The 17,740-nt window shown below is 49.5% G+C and overlaps 1 protein-coding gene across 6 annotated transcripts in view; it reads left to right on the top strand.

Annotated features, from left to right (window-relative positions):
- Positions 1 to 311: 311 nt before the first annotated feature.
- Positions 312 to 17,740, top strand: part of SCMH1 (Scm polycomb group protein homolog 1) — a 71,438-nt gene continuing 54,009 nt past the window's right edge. For 5 of the 6 annotated variants that reach the window (XM_039564485.1, XM_039564489.1, XM_039564488.1 and 2 more), the window contains exons 1-2: positions 312 to 416; positions 15,789 to 15,895. The gene's annotated coding sequence lies outside the window, so the exon portion shown is untranslated. The remainder of the gene's footprint in view (positions 417 to 15,788; positions 15,896 to 17,740) is intronic. The other variant, XM_039564487.1, reaches the window with a different exon arrangement.

Genomic DNA, 17,740 nt, shown 5'->3' on the forward strand with positions numbered 1-17,740 from the left:
GGCCGGGGGCGGCCCGCGGGACGCAGCGACGGTGCGGGGGATTGTGAGGGCCGAGCCGAGCCGGAGCCGGGCCGAGCCCGAGCCCGAGCCCGAGCCCGAGCCCGAGCCCCGAGCGGAGCCGTGCCGAGACAAGCCGAGAGGAGCCGAGCGGAGCCGAGCCGAGCGGACCTGCACGGAGCCAGCCGAACCTCGCCGAGCCTCGGCGATCAGCTGCCGGGCCCCGCCGCTGGCCGGAGCCGTGCCGGTGGCGGGGGCGGCGCCGGGGCCGGACCGGGCCGCCGGTCCCTCCTCCCCGATCCCCCGCCGCTCCCCCTTCGCTCCCCCCCGTTCCCTCCCCGCCTCCCTGCGCAGCGCGAACATGGCGGCGGCGGCGGCGGCGAGGGACTGAGCAGCGCCAGCGCTCGGCGGCCGCGCAGGTGAGGGGGCGGCCCGGGGCGGGCGGCTCGGCCGGGCCCGGTCCGGCCCGGCGCGGGGAGGCGCGGCGGGGGTCGAGCGGGGGTCGGGCTCGCAGCCCAGCCCGGATCTCATCCCTCCTGTTAGCGCGGCCCGGCCGCCGCCTCAGCGCGGTGCCCGGGCCGGGGGCGGCTGTCACCGCCCGCACCTGCTGGTGCCCGTCCGGACCGGCCCTCCCGGCGGCGGGGCAGCGCCCCAGGGGCTCCCCGGCCCTACGGCTGCTCGGCCGGGCTGTGCCTCCCGGGGAAGCCTCTTCCAGGGCTTTTGTTGTTCTGCCGGTGTCCCCGGGCAGGGCCTCGGGCAGCCGCGGTACCGCCTCGCCCCGAGGCCTCGGAGCGGTTCTTGAACCGGCCGGAGCCGCCCCCCTCCCCGGCGCCGTTCGGTATCAGCCGGACGCTCCTGGCAGGAAAGGGGAAGCGGGACCGAGCTGCCGGAGGTTTGCAGGAGGTGGCCCTCGGCTGCGGGCTGTGCCCGGGGGGGTTTTGTGCCCCTTCTCCCTCACGAGCCCTTCGGGGCTCGGTGACACCCCGTTGTCACTCCAGTGCGTGGAGCTGGTCCCTGGTGCTCCGAGCAGGACCCCCATGAGATCCTGCTGCTGGAGGTGTCAGGGGTGACCTCGGGGACCAGCCGGAGAAATCCCATAACCACCATGCCTGGGGAAAAGCTGCGCCTCCTTCGCAGCCGCCCCGAGTCGAGTGCTGGGATAGAGCTGGGAGTGAGGCAAGATTTGAGCGTTTCGTGCACAGTGAGGTGTTTAAAAATAACCCTGGTGACGGCTGGCTCCTGCCGCGCAGGTTTAATCCGCAAGCTCTTTGAAGCTCCCGTGTAAAACTGTGGCAGCACTTTGGAGTCTGGATGACTGAAGGTAGAGCTGGCAAATCCGAACAGGTGGCTTGAGTTTGGGATGCACTGAGCAGCTTGGCTCCCTTGGGCCTCGGATTGTTTAGGTTCAGCAGCTGAACATGAAACTGATTATTTCGGTGGGGAAAGTTGGGATGTGGAGACCCAGCTCTGGGGTCCCTGGCTTTGATTTTTTGGCTGAGTTTCTGTTTACTGTTGTTGTTTATAGTAAACAGCGTGCACTGAGTGGCTGGGAACAGCCATGTGGTCGCTGCAGTTTGCAGCCAGTAATATTGGGGGAAAATGTTCTCCCACTTCGGTTCAATGCCTGAGCGATGGCTGCGGCAGGCTGGGCCTCCTCCTCTCGCCTTCCTCTCCTCTTACTCTCAGCTTCTGCTGGCCAGACTGTGTTGTCCATATGTGTTTGCTGGGAATATTTGGAGTATGGGATGGTGGTTTCATTCCTTGTGCTTCATCTCAGGCACTGGCCTGTGGCTTGGTGTTAATATAGGGAACAAAACTCGGCTCATGGGGGGCTCAGCTTGGGACAAGCTGCCATGGGATACTGCCCTCATGTGCTGGTGGGTAGTTCAGGATCTGCCCAGTAGATGGTATGAAAATGCAGATGGAAATCAGGGAGTCCCTTGCAATGGGCATGAGGGAAATGCAGATATTTCTAAGCTATTTAAAGTATTTATTTAATTTAAAGTGTGAGTGCGTTTTATTTGAGAGAGTTGTGCTGAGCTTTGGTCCTCCTGGTTTGGTTATTTGCATCTTAGCAAGTGACAATTCTGCATCTTGATAATCTGCTTTTCTTGAGGCACTTCTGTGGAAACCTGCTGAATTTTGCAGGACAATATGGAGTCTTTAAGTGAAAGATGCTGTTAGGGTATTAAATGATGATCTTATTCATGGAGTAGCTGTGCTTCAGTCTAGAGGTGAGTGCTCTGGGATCTGTATCCCTGCCCTATGTCTAATTTAAAGAAAACTCTGAAACTTTGTTTCATAGCCTTATGCATTGAGGACCTCCAGAGATGTCCTCCTTGTATCCCATCTCTAGTTAAGGTCGAATAGACTTCTAAACCCTTCCTGAGTAACAGTTCTTCTTTTAAGGCTCTTCCTGCTGGCATTCCACATCCTGTGTAGCTGATGTATGCCAGCACTTAGGCCTCCTCATCATTGGAGAGACTTCTCAGGATGTTTAATCTAAATCTTTGTCTTGCACTTTAAACCTGTTCTTTTTCTGATCTCCAGAGCACATGGAGAACACCCTACTCCCCACATTGCTCCACTTCTTACATGTCTGCAGCTCAGTTTGAAGCATTTGAAGACTTTTTTTCCTCTCCCCGAGCTGACCAAGATCAGTTTCTCTGTTCTTCTCACATGGGCATGTCAGCCTAGCTGACCTCTGCCTCTCACTTGGGTTCTGCTTTCATTCATACTTCACCTAAAGCGCTGTGGTCAGTCAGGGTAGGACTGTGTTAGTGGGGCTTCTGCAGAGCAGTTGTAATAAGTGGGCCCAAATGACCCCATTTTGGGTATGTCTCAGCACTGTTATGTGACAAGGAGTGCAGATCACATGTTTGCATATTTGTGCTTTTAACTGTGTGTTTGTGACAGAGGTCTTGGCATGCTCGGTGAGCTCCTGTTTGCAAGTCTGGAGTAGTGTACTAGCAACAGGCTGAGTTAAACCTTGGCGTGTTTGGGGCTCATGTCTGAGCTGTAATGTTTGCATCTAGCACCCTGTCTTTTCTCCTTTTCTTTTCCTTGCCTGCAACTGAAACTCAGTTTTTGCAATGAGACAAGCAGATTCTGAGTCGTTTATACATCCATTTATGTTTGAAAAGTTTCCTAACAAGGAGGGGTCCCTGAGACATGCAGGAAGTTGTATTGAGGACAGAGCAGCAACTCTGGCTGTCAGCTTCTCTTGTGAGGTGGTTAATCTCCTGCATATCTGTAATTCAGAGACATGCCAAGGTAAAAATCATCTCCACAACTGAACTCTCAGTGTAGCAGAACTGTAACTCTGACCCTTCCTTCACCCCAGCACTACATCCTGGAGTAGCACCTGCACTCCAAGCTGGGACATGAACGTTTCATCCCACTTCATCTGCAGAATAACAGAGCCTAATCCTAAAGGAAATGTTTTTTCTGGGTTTAAGGCAGTTGTAAAGAACTGCTTTCTTACCCAGCTTAAATATCTACCAATTGAAGCTGTTATAAAACATTTGCACAACGTTTAAACTGATAGTGCAAATCTGAGAGCAGCAGGAAGCACAAGAAAACTTCCCTGTGTATCACCAGGTCTCACTGGGCTTGGAGTGAACAAATACAGTGACCTGGACTGGTGGTATCAGAATGCTATCTGCTGGGGACACCTGAGCCCTGGAGATCAGCACCTCCTCCTCTTGGCAAAGTTGTGCTCTGTCCTGGGTGGCACTCTCCCTTAGCAGAACATTTCAGAGGTGGTTTCAATTGTGAGCAGAAGGATGGATCAGTACAGGGACATCACTGCAGCCTGGTTGGTGCTGAAAACACTTAATTCCCAGAGATCTCTATCTTCATTCAATTCCCTTTAAAAAACAGTGTAATATTGAGCTCTTTTACCGAGGTTTCTGACATGCACCACCTCTAGCACATTTAGACACTGTGATACACTGTTTGTAGTCTGCAGGGTTCATTCAGGCATCTACCAAATGTTTCTGCCGCTCCGGCAGGGATTTAAGCAGAGTTTGTGTCTGTGCCTCTGCTCTTTCTGGGCTGAGTCTCACACTTTTATGCAGACTCATCCTGAACAAAAAAATCAAGAATTTGGCTGAGAACTGAAGGAAAAGATGAACGTCCGTTTCGCTGCCTCTGCTGTTTGCGTGGCAGCCTCGTCCAACAGGCCAGATGGACGGGTGATGTCTGAGCTGCTGTAGAGGAGTCTAAAGCACTTGGCTTCCTGAGAGCTGACTTGATCAGAGGAGGGAAGTCACCCCTGCAGCTCCACTGTCTGGTTGGTAACAGGTCACTGGAGATAAGGAAACAGAGCAGAATCGATGTGGCCATTGCCAACACAAGGGAGCTGACATGGGAGTTCAGGGCAGGACTGTTTTTTCCCTGGGACCAGCTTGTGCTTCTGCCCCTCTCTATTTCTTGCTCAGAAGTTTTTCTGTTTGTGTTATAAATTGACTGGTGTTATCACCAGTCAGAAACTAAACTCCTGCTGGAGGTGCCTGTTCCCAGCCGATGTGCTCGGAGTTACCCAGCTCCAATTAGCTTGTACGTTTTCCAGACTGCCACAGCGGGAACAGCCCAGAAACCTCCCCATGGCTCGGGTTTGTTTTCAGCAACAGAAACTGTAGGAATAGATGCCAGTGGAAATTTGTGATGCTCAATCTTTGCCCACTAAGTTTCGTGCAATTCCAGTTTCACTGGACGCTGGGCCGGGTCCTTTCTCCTGGGTATCATGGCAAGGGAACAAGTTTGGTTCTCCCATTGCTGGAGTGACATCTGCTGCAGTTTGCTTGGGGATGGGGGGAAGTAGGTGCACCCTTCTGATTCCCCAAGGTGCTGCTGATGTTTGACTCCAGGAAAAGGTCCTGCCATGAAAAATGGGATTCGTGCCTGGGGGTAGCTGGAGGACACTTAACGATGTTCGAGTTCAGTGTTGGCAGAGGCTGCACAGGGTGAAGCCCAGCTGTGCTCCACTGAGTGAGCCATGGTCCCATTGGCTGCCGCTTGCAGTCACCTCCCTGTTGCCCGCCTGGACAAGGCAGTGCTGGAACTCCTGCCACCCGCGCCTGACCAGCTTTCATCCACTCTGCCCTCCCCGTGCCACTGCTGCACGGTATCCCTGCTCCTGGGCCTCCCTCCCTTCCCGTTTGGAGCAGCCCCTGCCTTCTCCCCCAACGCTGAGCCCTCAGCAGTGGGATGCGCATCCAGCTGTGTCCGCAGTGAGCGGGAGGGCAGCCTGTGTTCCCTGTTCCCCCTCGCTCCCTCCTGTCTGTGGGAGCCTCCCTGGGCCGCTGCCAGGGCCTGCCTGCCCTCCCTGTGTCCCTGCAGCTGTGGGGAGGCCAGGCCAGGCCAGGGGGCCGGGCTGGGCTGCACACACCGTGGGGGACACAGACGAGCAGCACTTCGGGGCAGGAACCCGGGCTTAGCTCTGGCTCCTGGTGGCACAAAACACCCCCACAGTGCAGCTGAATGTCCCTGAAACCAGCTGCTCTGAGAGGTGATGGCTCAGGGTGAGGGTGGCTACCCGAGCTCGGGCTGAACGCACTGGGGGGACTCTGCAGCATGTTGGGCATCTCCCAGCAGTGCTCTCTCCCTGCGGTCACTGCCGCAGGGCCCCTCCCTCCCCATGTTTGCCTTTCCTGCCCAGCTGGCACACATAAGGTAGGAGAAATCTCTGCTCTATACTCGTTAGTTAAGTGAAGGCGTAGTGAGCAGGCAGAAGAGCTGATGGAGTCTGATGTGGACCGAGGAGGAAGTTGTACCAATTCCACTTTCTAAAAATAAGTTGAGTGACTTATTCATGCAGCCGAGAGACTGCTGCTCTCTGTACGCTGACTGTACGCTGTGGTTGCTTTTATTTTTTCTTTGTCTTGTTACAGCAAATCTTAGATGCACAGTCCGTTAAAATTGTGCAGTGGCTGTGTGATCAGAGAAGTGCCTATGGAGAAAGTCTTGTGGTTTCAGTGTTTCTAGAAGTGACCTTGAAGGATCACCTATACATAATGTTTCCTAGCGGTTTCTCTAAGGTGTTCTAAGATTTCCAGTGATGGTGATTCTGACTTTCCTCAGCAATCCACTCCGGTGCCTGACTATTCTGAGATTAAGGAGCTTTGACTGATTTCAGCCTGGTATTGCTGCACTTTAACCCCATCATTTTGACATCTCACCTTCTCTACTGGCAAGCTACCAAAGAGAAGAAAAATTCTGTAAATGTAAAAGTAATCATTATGTAGTGTTCAATCTTCTTTTCTGCCTTTCCCTTCTGTGCTCAGAGAGCATCTGCTGGCTCTTGGGCAGTGCTGTGGATTTAATGACACATGTGTGGCAGCTGGGCAGCCCCAGTCCCACCTCCCCCTGTTGTGTTGGCCATGACTAACAGTTCTTGATCTGTGCTGATGTCACTGAAAATAGGGTGCTTGAGGTGGCATGGGTTTTATTAAAATTGTAAATCATGAATTCCTGAGTTGTCTTACACTTCGGTAGCAAAATCTATTGTCTTGAACATTTTTAAAGAGTTTTTGGTTAGTGGTATATTTTATAAAAAGCAACAAGATTACATTAAAAGTTACATATTTCAAAACATGCTTTGTTGCCCAGAGAAGCTGTGGCTGCCCCTGGATCCCTGGAAGTGTCCAAGGCCAGGTTGGACAGGGCTTGGAGCAAGCTGGGATAGTGGGAGGTGTCCCTGCCCATGGCAGGGGGTGGAACCGGATGAACTTTAAGGTCCATCCCAACCCAGGCCATTCAGTGATTCTGTGTGTGCATACGCCAGCTCTCCAGACCTGTGAGATTGGTGAGAAGTACCTGGCAGGTGCCCAACTCCCTGTTTTTTGTTGGTAGCAGGTCAGTGTGAGGCAGCGCTGACCCAGGAGCTGTGTGCTGCTGCCTTTGGGCTGAGCAGTGCTGATTGCAGTTGTATGATTTCAGCTCAAAGTTTCTGTACCTGCCTTCAAAAAGACCAGGGAGACATTCTTATCATCAGCTGGTGTCCTAAGTTTTTAGTCAGACTCTTACAGAAAATAACTCTTGAGGTAGTACAGCATCATTGAAGAATGTTTTCAGGTGTGGTGTCTGTTAGAGTATCAGCTGCAAGTGAAGTACTGTAACCTGCTGATGTGGTAAAGGGCCATCAGCCACCAAGTGTTGTGATTGTTGTTCCTTTATATCTGTGTCAGGAGTGGTTCCTAGTTCAGTAACAGTGTGTAATACATGGTTCCTATGTAGCTCCCTAGGTGATAGAAGTTTAGATCTTTCAGGTTTTGGTCCTAGCCATATTTCTGTCCTTGTGTGCAGAATGTAAAATGCCAATTTTTTTCCTGTAGCTGAATACCTGCTGTACCTCTTGTTATGTACAGTTGACATTATCTAGCAGATATTGGCCACTAATGGGCAGCAGGTATAAGTTCTAGCCAGCAAAGCTACCACCTTGCTCCTCACCTGTAGCCCTTAACTCCTACCACGAGTGGAGTAAACCATGACAGCTGGCCGACCTCCTGGTTTGCCATGTGACTCCAGAGGTGAAGTCCATGTTGTCATTTCCACAGCCCCAGACTGGAGGGCTTTGGGTGGCTGCACAATGCCACGTGTCCCCAGCATGGCAGGAGGTAGCAGCTCACTTGATGGCGAATTGCTGTGCCTGGAGAGGGCAGGCAGAACTTGTTTCCATTGGGCATTATCCAAGCCCTGCACTGTAGATCTGGGCAGTCCCACTGTTGTTCCAGCATTATGTGGGGCTGAGGGATGGCTTTTGAATCTCAGCTCCTTTTCCATCACCGTGAGCTTTGGTCTCGTCTTGTGCACTGCTGGCAGTCTCCAGTTGCGTTAGTTGTGTTTGTGTGTGTGTGTGTGTGTGTGTGGTAGTATCTGTTCAGCGTTACGTTGTGCCTGACCAGAGGACTTGGTGTGTTCTGGAGCTGCTCAGTTATTTCATATTGTTGTCTGCTGGAAAATCTGTAAATGCCCTGTGGTATTTTATGACTTTATAAGCTGTACAAAATGTCCATCAGGTACTTGAATGTCAAGCAGATACAGTCTGTAAGAGTGCCTTGTTTTCATTAGCTCCTTGGCAGACACTGAACATACTTGCAAAGCTGCAGGATGGACTTTTGGTTGCCTGTGGTCATGGTTTGGGGTTTTTTTATTGGCATCTACCGTGTGTTGTACAGAAAACAGTGAAGGGCCTCACAGTATATTTTTTAGTTGTCCAAACTTTTGGCCCTTCAGGAATGTAAAGCAGCCTAACAACTTTTGCTTTACATAATTAACAGCAATCTGTTCAGGGTTTCCTGCAGGAACTGGATAGTGATTTTTCCTCTCTGGGAGTAATTCTCCTGAGCTAATATTTCTATCCACGTCTAGACTGCTCTTTCTTTTGTTATTAAAATTGAGTATAATCTTGATGAACATGTTAGAATTTTTCTGTATCCAGACTTTGTACCCAGTAGAGGATATTTCTCCTATTTGAGTAGATACATGGTTTTGAATCCTGGGATTTTAGCTTCTTAAGTCACAGACGAGACCAGAGTTATACGCAGGATAAAAATAGCAAGCAGTAATTAATACCCATCCTCGGTGAGCCTGGCTCTTCTGGTTTCTCTTGACATGTTGCTCTGTAGCAATTTCCTTTCTTTTTCCTAAGAAATAGACCAATTAATATCTTTCTACAGGAGTGAGAAAATAAAACAAAGATGCTTGTTTCCTGCCTTAGCAGAGCATTCCCTTGGGGTACAGTGAGTTTGTGGGAGCTCTTTTCCGGGGCAGCCCTTTGCATTGATTGGGCTGGAGCACGCCAGGGCCAGGCACCAGGAGGAATGGCACAGCCTCTCCCTTCACTCTTCCAGACATCCCTCTTTCCTTCTATCAGGGCTGGATTATCTCTGTCTCAGTGCTCCAAGCAGCAGAGACCGACTCCTCTTCCGCTCTAACAGGGGTAAATCCAGGTTTTGTGGCTCTGCTCCATACCCTGAGGGTTTGGAGATTTTATCTTTCTCATTTTTTTAGCAGATGGGGCAGATCAGTAGGAACTGTTTCTCATCTGTCCTTTGTTTCCACAAAAACAATCAGCTGCTGGAAGTGTTGGAGGGGAGTCTGGCTGTGCTGCATGGCAGAGAGACCCTGAGTTTTGTCAGTCTAAGGGTAGATTTTTATTTTCATATATATATGTATACACATTAAAGAGATCGTTTCACCTTGCCTTCTCTGAGAGGGCAGGTTCAGGAGGGCGGAGAGAGTTCTGTTTGGAAGGTTTGGGAAGATTGGCTGTGTGGATGCCAGGGACAGGGATCTATGAAGGATTCAGCCTTGAGTGTGACTGGAGTCATGTCCACCCTCTGTCAGTAGGGACATGTCTGTGTTGGTGCTGGACCCCAGGAAAGTAAGAAATATTTAACTCCATGGAAGGTCATTCTTTTGCGCTGGATGAGGAAAGAGAGCACTTTAGGCACCCCAGGAACATGCTCAGCGATTGCTTTGATGCCATGTGAGGCTTGAGGGTGAGTTTTCATCCAGTGTGTTTTCCCAAGGGATATTGCTAAGCATTCCATTTAATTGTTAGGATTGGTTACAGAAGGAAAGCAGAAGGAAAATGCAATTCTAGGTGTATGTAACCATTATCATCCCCCACGCCTCAGTATTTAGCTCATTAGAGAGTGGTGATTTTGTCCCTCGCCTTTTCTTCTGGACTGGTTTGTTCTCCTCGGCTCCCTGAGCTCTCATCTCCCTCCCTGCCATTTCAGTGGAAACCCTTGCCCGTGTGTCTCTCCCTGGAAATCACCCTCCTCCTTTGTGAGATACAGGGTACTTTAAGGGATTGGGTCATCTCCTTCCCCTCTCTTTCCAAGGTTTTCCTCATTTACATTTCTGTTGTGTCCCCTAATTACCATCCCTCTGGTTTTTTATTCCCCCTCAAGCTGCCTTTCCCTGTTTGTGGTCTCCTGAGGATGTTCTGCTGAAACTTTATCAAACTTACATTACTAGAAATAGTTAATGCAAAATTTTCTTTGAGGAATTCTCGCATCCTGCTTGCAGCATCACTGCACAGTCTGTCGTGAGATTTCCAATAGAGACACAACTGGAAGTCGTCCTTTCCTTCTGGATTGCCTCCTGTTTCCCCTTGCATAGGGACATAGGAATACATTGTCCTCCCATATCTTTCATCCCATAAAGAGTTTATTTTTTAATAGAGTCCAGTAGAGAATTAAGTATAAGGTTGATTAAACATTTTATATATACATGTACCTACTGGGTGTCAACCAGAGACCCATGAAGAGTGTACGCACTGGAGCCCATTCTGGGGCCACATACATCACATATGTAACTGCTGTCTGGGAGAGCAGCCGTGGCTGACTCTGCAAGGGGGGCTGTACTTGCCTGTCTAGGTGTGATATGGAAACCATGTACTGGTTTTTAATGTAGCCCTGTTTAAATTCTTATTTAAAGGCTTTGAAGCATCCTATTGTGTGCTTTTGTGATGGGTGACTTTGTAATTGCCTTGGGCAGAATCCCATTTCAAGGTCTCCTGTAAGCCATCTGCTTTCAGTAACAGCTCTTAGCTTTGGCATGTGTCTCAGTGCAGGCTGAAATAGCCACATTGCTGCAAAACTGTCTTTACTGCCTGCATCGGTTTGGGCTTCCCACTGTGCCTTCGCAGGCTGAGTGCGGCCGCGGGGTGTTCTGCATCGAGCCTGCCCTTGGGGTGCACCCTCCAGCTTGTCCCCAGGTGAGGGGGTCCATGACCCAGCGCAGGAGTGTGGGGTGCACAGTCCTGCACCTGTCCGTGTTCTGGGATTGCCATGTAAGGAAACTCAGGTGATTCCAAAACTGGCCTATGGCCTGGTTCCCAGTCACCAGGGTGTCAGGGTATGATCAGAACATGCTGGGATCAGGCTACAGAGCCCCCCATTTGTGATAAACCTTCTGTACTTGCAGATGTCCTCAGTGGATTGGGTACACTGCTGTGCCAATCTGCAACCCAGGCCATTCCTCTTCTAAAGTCAGGAGACTTTAACTTTTAGCTATGGGAGTCCTGCTGACACAAAGTAGCTGTAACACAGCTGGTTAAGTGTTAGAAACAGCAGCCTTAAGCACAAAGATTCAATTCCTTGCTTTGGCATGTTCTTCCCATATGGCACTGAAGTCCATCAGTCCTTTGCTTTTCTATATGTAACAGGCACCTTACCTGCCCAAAAAGCCAGTCTCTGTGTTAAGTTTTGTTACAGTGAGTTTGGGAGAGCTCCATGGAGGTACAGTGCTGGTACAGGTCAGAAATGTCTCTGCTTAACACCCAGGAACAGAGAGCTGCAGCTTTTCCCAAAACTCCTTCAGAACACTTGTGAAGAGCAATGGTGTTGGTGGCATCTTTCACACTGGGATGTGGGACACGGGCATTGCTCACCTCAGAGGCAGAACCTCAAAGTGACTTCAGCAGTAGGACCAGCCATGAAGGATTTGCTGAAATAATTCTGGAGCACAGTGAAGCTTCCTTAACCCCAGCTGTTATCACAGGGGATTTGTATGATTAGCTAAATCTGTGCCATATCATCCTGTGTTCATGGTGGGCCACTCGCTGTCCCTGGCAATGGGAGGCAGCCCAGGCCTTGGCTCCAAGCCTTGAACATGGTACTGTCTGGGGAGGAGCAGCACAGGATCCTCTGTGTGCTGTGAATCCCTGCCTGTGTCAAGGGGGTTGGAACAAGATCCCGTCTGACCCAAACCATTCGACGATTCCGTGTTGCCCTGCATGGAAAGGCTTTAGGTTTGGCACTGTTACCTTCCTATTTGAGTGGGCAGGGGTTTCTAAGAAACTAATCAATACCAGTCTTAAAAGCAGCTCTGATTTTTCAACAGTGTGTGGACTTACAGTCGAGCAGCAGCCGAGCCCCATCTTCCCAAGGAGGATTTGCAGGGCTGGAGTGCTCACCCCCCTCACTACAGAAATGGCAGCCACGGAGCTGTAAGTCCCAGCTCATCAGTAAACATGTCTGTACTGAGAAAACTCAGTCTGTTAAGGGTCTTCCTTTAGCAGACTCAGCAGATTTAGCAGATTATTTTATTTGGCTTTTATTTTAAGCCCTTTCATCTCTCCATTTCTCTCAGCCTGGGTATCCTGTTCCTGGAGTGTGCCAAATATGTTGTCTTTATTGCAACCTCTTCAGTCTTCATGGAGAGCAAGATCTGCTCACAGTGATACATGTCAGGATGTTTTTGGTTTGATCCAAGGCCCATGCTGGTTTTGTTGGGTTGTTTTTGGGGTGTATTTTTTTGGATAGGGAAGGAACCTTTATTGAAATCCTGCAAGGTTTTATTTCATTTCCTCCATGATCATGAGCAGTGGTAACTGTTGTAGCTTTGCTCACGATGGTCCCTGGTTTTCATACTCACCCTGAGGGTGATCTCTTGAGCTTGACTCAGCAGTATCTGATGGTCCAGCTGCCATTTCCTGGGAGGATGACCTAACTCCTCTCCCCAGCAACCTGAAGGTGTTCAAAAGGAAGTCATGAAGTCAATATTTTCATTGTAGAAACATGGTCTATCCAAGTTTTTCACGTGTTTTTGTCTTTTAAAATATGTACTCCCGTGAGACTTGGCTCAGGGACTGAGGAAATGTGTTACTTGTGATCACATCTTTGAGACACCTCAGTGTGTTAACACAAGAATGTGTTTGTGAGGAGCCTGTCACAAAGTCTGGAGTTTATCAGTCCACTTCTTACACTGTAGAAAGATAAAATTAATTCCAGAGAATGAGAGATGTTGGAAATGACAGAAAATCCTTCTGGTAGAAAGAGGAGTACTGGTTTGCAGCCGTCAGGTATTTCAGATCACACAAGGGGATCAGTACTGCAGATGGAAATACCAGCATTCATTGTACAGTGTTACTTAGAAATATTCCCTGCTATGAATGTAAGGACTCTCTAGACCTGATGAGGGGAGATGCTTCCAGAGGTGCTGTTTCTTCATCAGCCTTCGTTTGGAGCTGCCAAAAACGTGACTTTGCACAGACAGGGAGAATAAAACTCCAGTCTTGCTCAGGAGGATGGTAACAGGGAGGTGGAAGGAAATAAAATCATTGGTTAAGATAAATTCTGACTCACCTTTTCAAACGTGGAAGCTGCTCACTCCCAAGAGTTTCCTTCAGGTCCCACGTAAGCATTCATTTGGCATTTTGGTCTAGGACTCCTTGCCTGCATGTCTGGCTCTGAGAAGGCTGGTGCTCAGTCCTGGGAGCTGGTCTTTGGCTTCTGCCCAGGAAAGAGGTCAGTCAGCCAGCTCATCAGAGCATGCCTTGAGAGCAGGAACTGTGCTTTAGACCAGCAAAAGTTCTGGTGTCCACAGGTCAGGCAGAAATCTGAGGAGCCAATCTGGTGTGAAAACCAAAAGCAGTAAGAGGTGTCAGATCATGCACTGACAGCCTTTTGATTTCTCAAGATAGGCTGAAAGTGCTTTTCTTTCTCCACCATAGAAACTAAAAATGGCAAAAAATACATTAAATGAGAAACCAGGCTGAGTTCAGAAAAGGTTCTTCCCCTAGAGGATGGTTGGGCACTGAACAGGCTTCCAGGGAATGGTCACAGCTCCAAGGCTGCTGGAACTCCAGGAACATTTGGAAAATGCTCTCAGGGACAGGGTGAGATTGTTGGGGTGTCTGCAGGGCCAGGAGCTGGACTCGATGATCCTTATGGATCCCTCCCAACTCAGGATATTCTGTAATTCACATAACGTGCTCATCATGTGCCTGGTTTTCTGATAGCGTTGAGATGCCACTGGATGCTCCCATGGTCACATAGGGGCTTCCAGAATGGAGCTGAAACACGCCAGCAGAGAGGATGGAATGGCAGCACCACCATCACCCACAATAGGAAGGAGCTTAGAGTGCTGCCCTCCCATTTCCCGAGGGAATTTGTAAGGGACAGCTCTTTACTGCTGGAAACATTGATAGTGTTTGATGGAAAGATAACTGTGAAGAAAACCTCAACTGAAGCAGGGGTTACATGGAAGGGATTTTTAGTGGCTGCAGTGGTCATGGTGCTCCAGACCCATGCTTTTGTGGGGAACAAATCAAAGACTGCAGGCACTTTGCATCGTGAGAAACTGTCAGGATTCTCTTGTGGCAGCCCCATGGGATTTCCAAGAAGCGACGTTCTCGCAGTCCTCTGTCAATATGCGGAGTTTCCTTTTTTTTCCCCCAATCCTAATCTGTGGAGTATGTATCCAACCTAATAAAACCATTTTTCAGCTTCGCTGTTGGTGGTTTTCTTCCTCTTCTCTCTGAAATCCTCTGGCCTGCTGGCAACGGCATTGTCCAGCAAGGTTTGAAGCCTGGCATGCTGTCAACAAACCTTCACATTCCCTTTCAATCAAACATGGTAGTGCTGAGATCCGACTTGGATTCCATCCCAAGGTTCACCATAATCATCCTTGTATAATAGGAAGTCCAAACAACCCCAGGAAATAATTCAGATGTGACTGGTGCCCTGAGTGGAATAAAGAAGTGCCTAGAAGAGACATTAAGAGCGTCAGCTCTAACTCTTTTCATAATTATGCGCTCTGAAGGAGCGGAGGCTTTGGAGATCAAGGGATTACATGCATCTCATGAGGTCTGGAAAGATGGGACAGCATCTTCCATCCACATTTTCTCTTTTTTGTTTTACTGATATTGCAGTTGCCACATTTGGTGGAAGAATATTGCAGAGCAGGCTCCCCTCTAACCCTGCAGTTCCCTTCCAATCTGGCTCAGGTAAATTGAATCCGTCTGCCCTTAGGGATGAGCTTTTGGAAGAGCCTGTTGGCAAGAGCAGTGGGGGGAGAACTTAATTAGATTAAGATGCATTTCTGCAGTGTTTGTGCTGCGGGCTGTGCGGTGCTGGAGAGAGCAGCGCTCGGAGCTGGGGATGCCCTGGGATGCTCTTCCAGCTGCCTCTCTGCTGCCTGAGAAAAAGGAAAATGCATCGGAGGTGTAAATCACAATGTTACCCAGCACAGGGCTTGCCAGGGTGTGAACAAACCCTGTCCTGAGCCGGTGTCAGCAGCCTGGCAGGAGGGCAAGGGCTCAGCTTCTCCTTGCCACAGCACAGCAGCTGAGGCAGTGATGTGCTGGGCACGGTCTGGCTGGGCACCCAACCTTCATTCAGCTCTTGCTTGAGGCCTGGGTACCGATGGCCCGTGGGTCTCATACTTTGATACCCGTACAAATGCTGGTTTGCTTTTCAATGCCTTTCTCATTTCTAAGGTTACTTGTTTACTTCCCTTGACAACTTCCTCCATAAGGAAGTTGCACGTCTGTTAGTTTCCAATGAACATTTCCTTCTCCCTGGTATATACTTGGCAGGTTTTTAGTTTTGTAGGTTTGTTCTGCTGCACTGGGAAGGGATAATTTGGAGTCCCCAGTTCTCTCTCTTCATGCTACTCATTATTTTATATGCCTCTCCTGTGGTCTCTCTCCTTTTCATTACTAATCAGGTCTAGTCTTTTCAATCCTCCTTTGTGTGATAGTTTCATTTTACAAAAGCTGAACTAGTTTCTATCAGCTCAGTTGATGTGATCTTACTCATATCAAAGGTGTTTAACAGCCGCAGTCCCGTGTACTCACTGCAAGCTGAACTTAAATTGTGTCAAGTTCTGTGCTGCTTTGCAAGTGCAAGTGGGAACGTTTGTTACAGCTGTCTTTAAATTTAAATTTGGATGTTTTAAATGAATTAAATATGAACATGAATAATGCAGCTGGTAACATAGGCTTTCTGCAATTAAATGCAAACTTTTTCATTTTGTCTCTCTGCTTTCAGGTTTTGCTATGCCGCAGTGTTTGTACTGACTCTGCTGTCTTGTAGGAGTGATGGGGAACTAGAGCCCATGACAGTTCAGTGGAGCCCTTGGCACTTTTGATATCTCGGTGAGTGAAAGTTGTTTGAAACTCTAGGAGAGGCACTTCATCTGCTACTAAAGGCAGCAAATCAGTTGGTCTTTTTACATTTTTAAGGTAGGATCCTGCTGAAATGAATTTGCACATTGATCTGCCCTTTCAGGTTATAAATTCTGGAAACCAACACTCCATAATGCTGTAGTTCATGCTTGGGAGATTATCTTGATCTCCACAAGCAGGAGAAACACAGCTTTTGAAAACAAGGGGAGTTTTAACTGTGATGTGCAGCTCCGTGCAAGTGTCAGGCTCTGGAGATGGAACATTGCAGCAGGTGCTGGGCTGTGGAAATCCCAAAGGCTTTATGTGATGCAACAGTAAGATTATGTCCTTTGTGCCATGGATCAGCCAACAGGTCCTCAGCAGGGGCATGTTTGTGTCTGAGGTGATTCTGGAAGATCTGTGTCTGTGGATAGCCCATTTTTCCCCCTTGGATTCCGGACTGTAGCTATTTATTACTTTCACATTTTTTCAATCTTCAGTCCCTGAACGGGGTAAAGGCCACATCCATTGGTACTGCAGTGCTCGTGTCCTGCAGTGCCTGTGAGCTTGTCTGTTCTGCTGTTGGCTTTCTTCTCTCTGCACTGAAGTCTCCTTACAAGGCATTTCAGCCTTGTCAAAACCTATAGAGTGATTCCCCTTGCCATCCAATCCGTTGTCAGTGAGATAAAGTCCCTGGGTGTTTCAGGTTGGAAGGAGCTTTTGGAGGTTGTCTGGTCCAGTGCCACACGCAGACAGAGATGGGCTCTGAAGTCAGACTCAGCTACAAGGTTAGATCAGGCTGGCAGGGGAGGGAGCTGGTGATGTTTGGAGTATCTCCAAGGGTGGAGATTTTATAGCTCCTCTGGGCAACTGTAAATTACAGTCAGTGGAATTCATCAATTCCCAAGCCCTGTGTTAGTAAAGCCCAGGGGCAGCAGAGGGGCAGCTCCTATTTCTGTTCTCTGTGACCAGGGACAGGACCCAAGGGAATGGCTGGAGCTGTGTCAGGAGAGGGTCAGGCTGGACATCAGGGAAAGGTTCTTCCCCCAGGGAATGGGCACGGTCCCAAGCCTGCCAGAACTCCGTTTGGATAATGCTGTCAGGCACCCCCCAGGTGGGATTGTTGGGGTGTCTGTGAAGGGCCTGGAGTTGGATTTGGTGATCCTTGTGGGTCCCTCCCAATTGTGATTGTACCAGTTTCAGGAGGGCTGGGGTACACAGTGTCTGTCTCCATGGCTGAAGAAGGGCATCCCTGCATCCCAGGGCAGGAACTGGTTCCTGGGGTGCAGTGAGGCTGGTGGCTCCCATCGGGCTGTGTAGGTCCAGCTGCCCCTGCAGCAGGCAGGCTGAAGCCGTGCATCATGGGGTTTGGTTCTGCCTCTTCTCTAGGCATTACATGACTCTGAGCACACTAATTGTTTTGCTTTTTTTTCTTTTCTTTTCTTTTCTTATGATTTTGCGGGATTTACCCACGTGTTGCTGTCCTGTGGTGTGAGACGTACGGGAGATCTGGGTGGTGCAGAGCTGTGGTGGAGGCTCGTGAAGGCTGGCAGGAGTCCAGCAGGGGCTGTTGCATTTGGGCAGTTTCTTGGAAGCGTGTTTTGGAGTGCAATGTCCTTGAGCTGGCACTCATGTGGCTCTCAGCAAAGTGGGACTCCCCATGCCGCTTAAGTCTTCCTCCTTTGAGGAAGAGTCACCATTCATTTATTAATTTAAATAGGACATTTACAACATCTGGTTCTTTTCCATGACATGAGATCTTGCTGAGAGCCTGCTGCAGTGTTGGCTGAGGAATACCAGCAGTGAGCTCTGTGCTTTATCAGTATCACAGAATTA

Source organism: Corvus cornix, chromosome 23 (genome assembly GCF_000738735.6).
Source record: "Corvus cornix cornix isolate S_Up_H32 chromosome 23, ASM73873v5, whole genome shotgun sequence".
Classification (NCBI taxonomy): domain Eukaryota; kingdom Metazoa; phylum Chordata; class Aves; order Passeriformes; family Corvidae; genus Corvus; species Corvus cornix.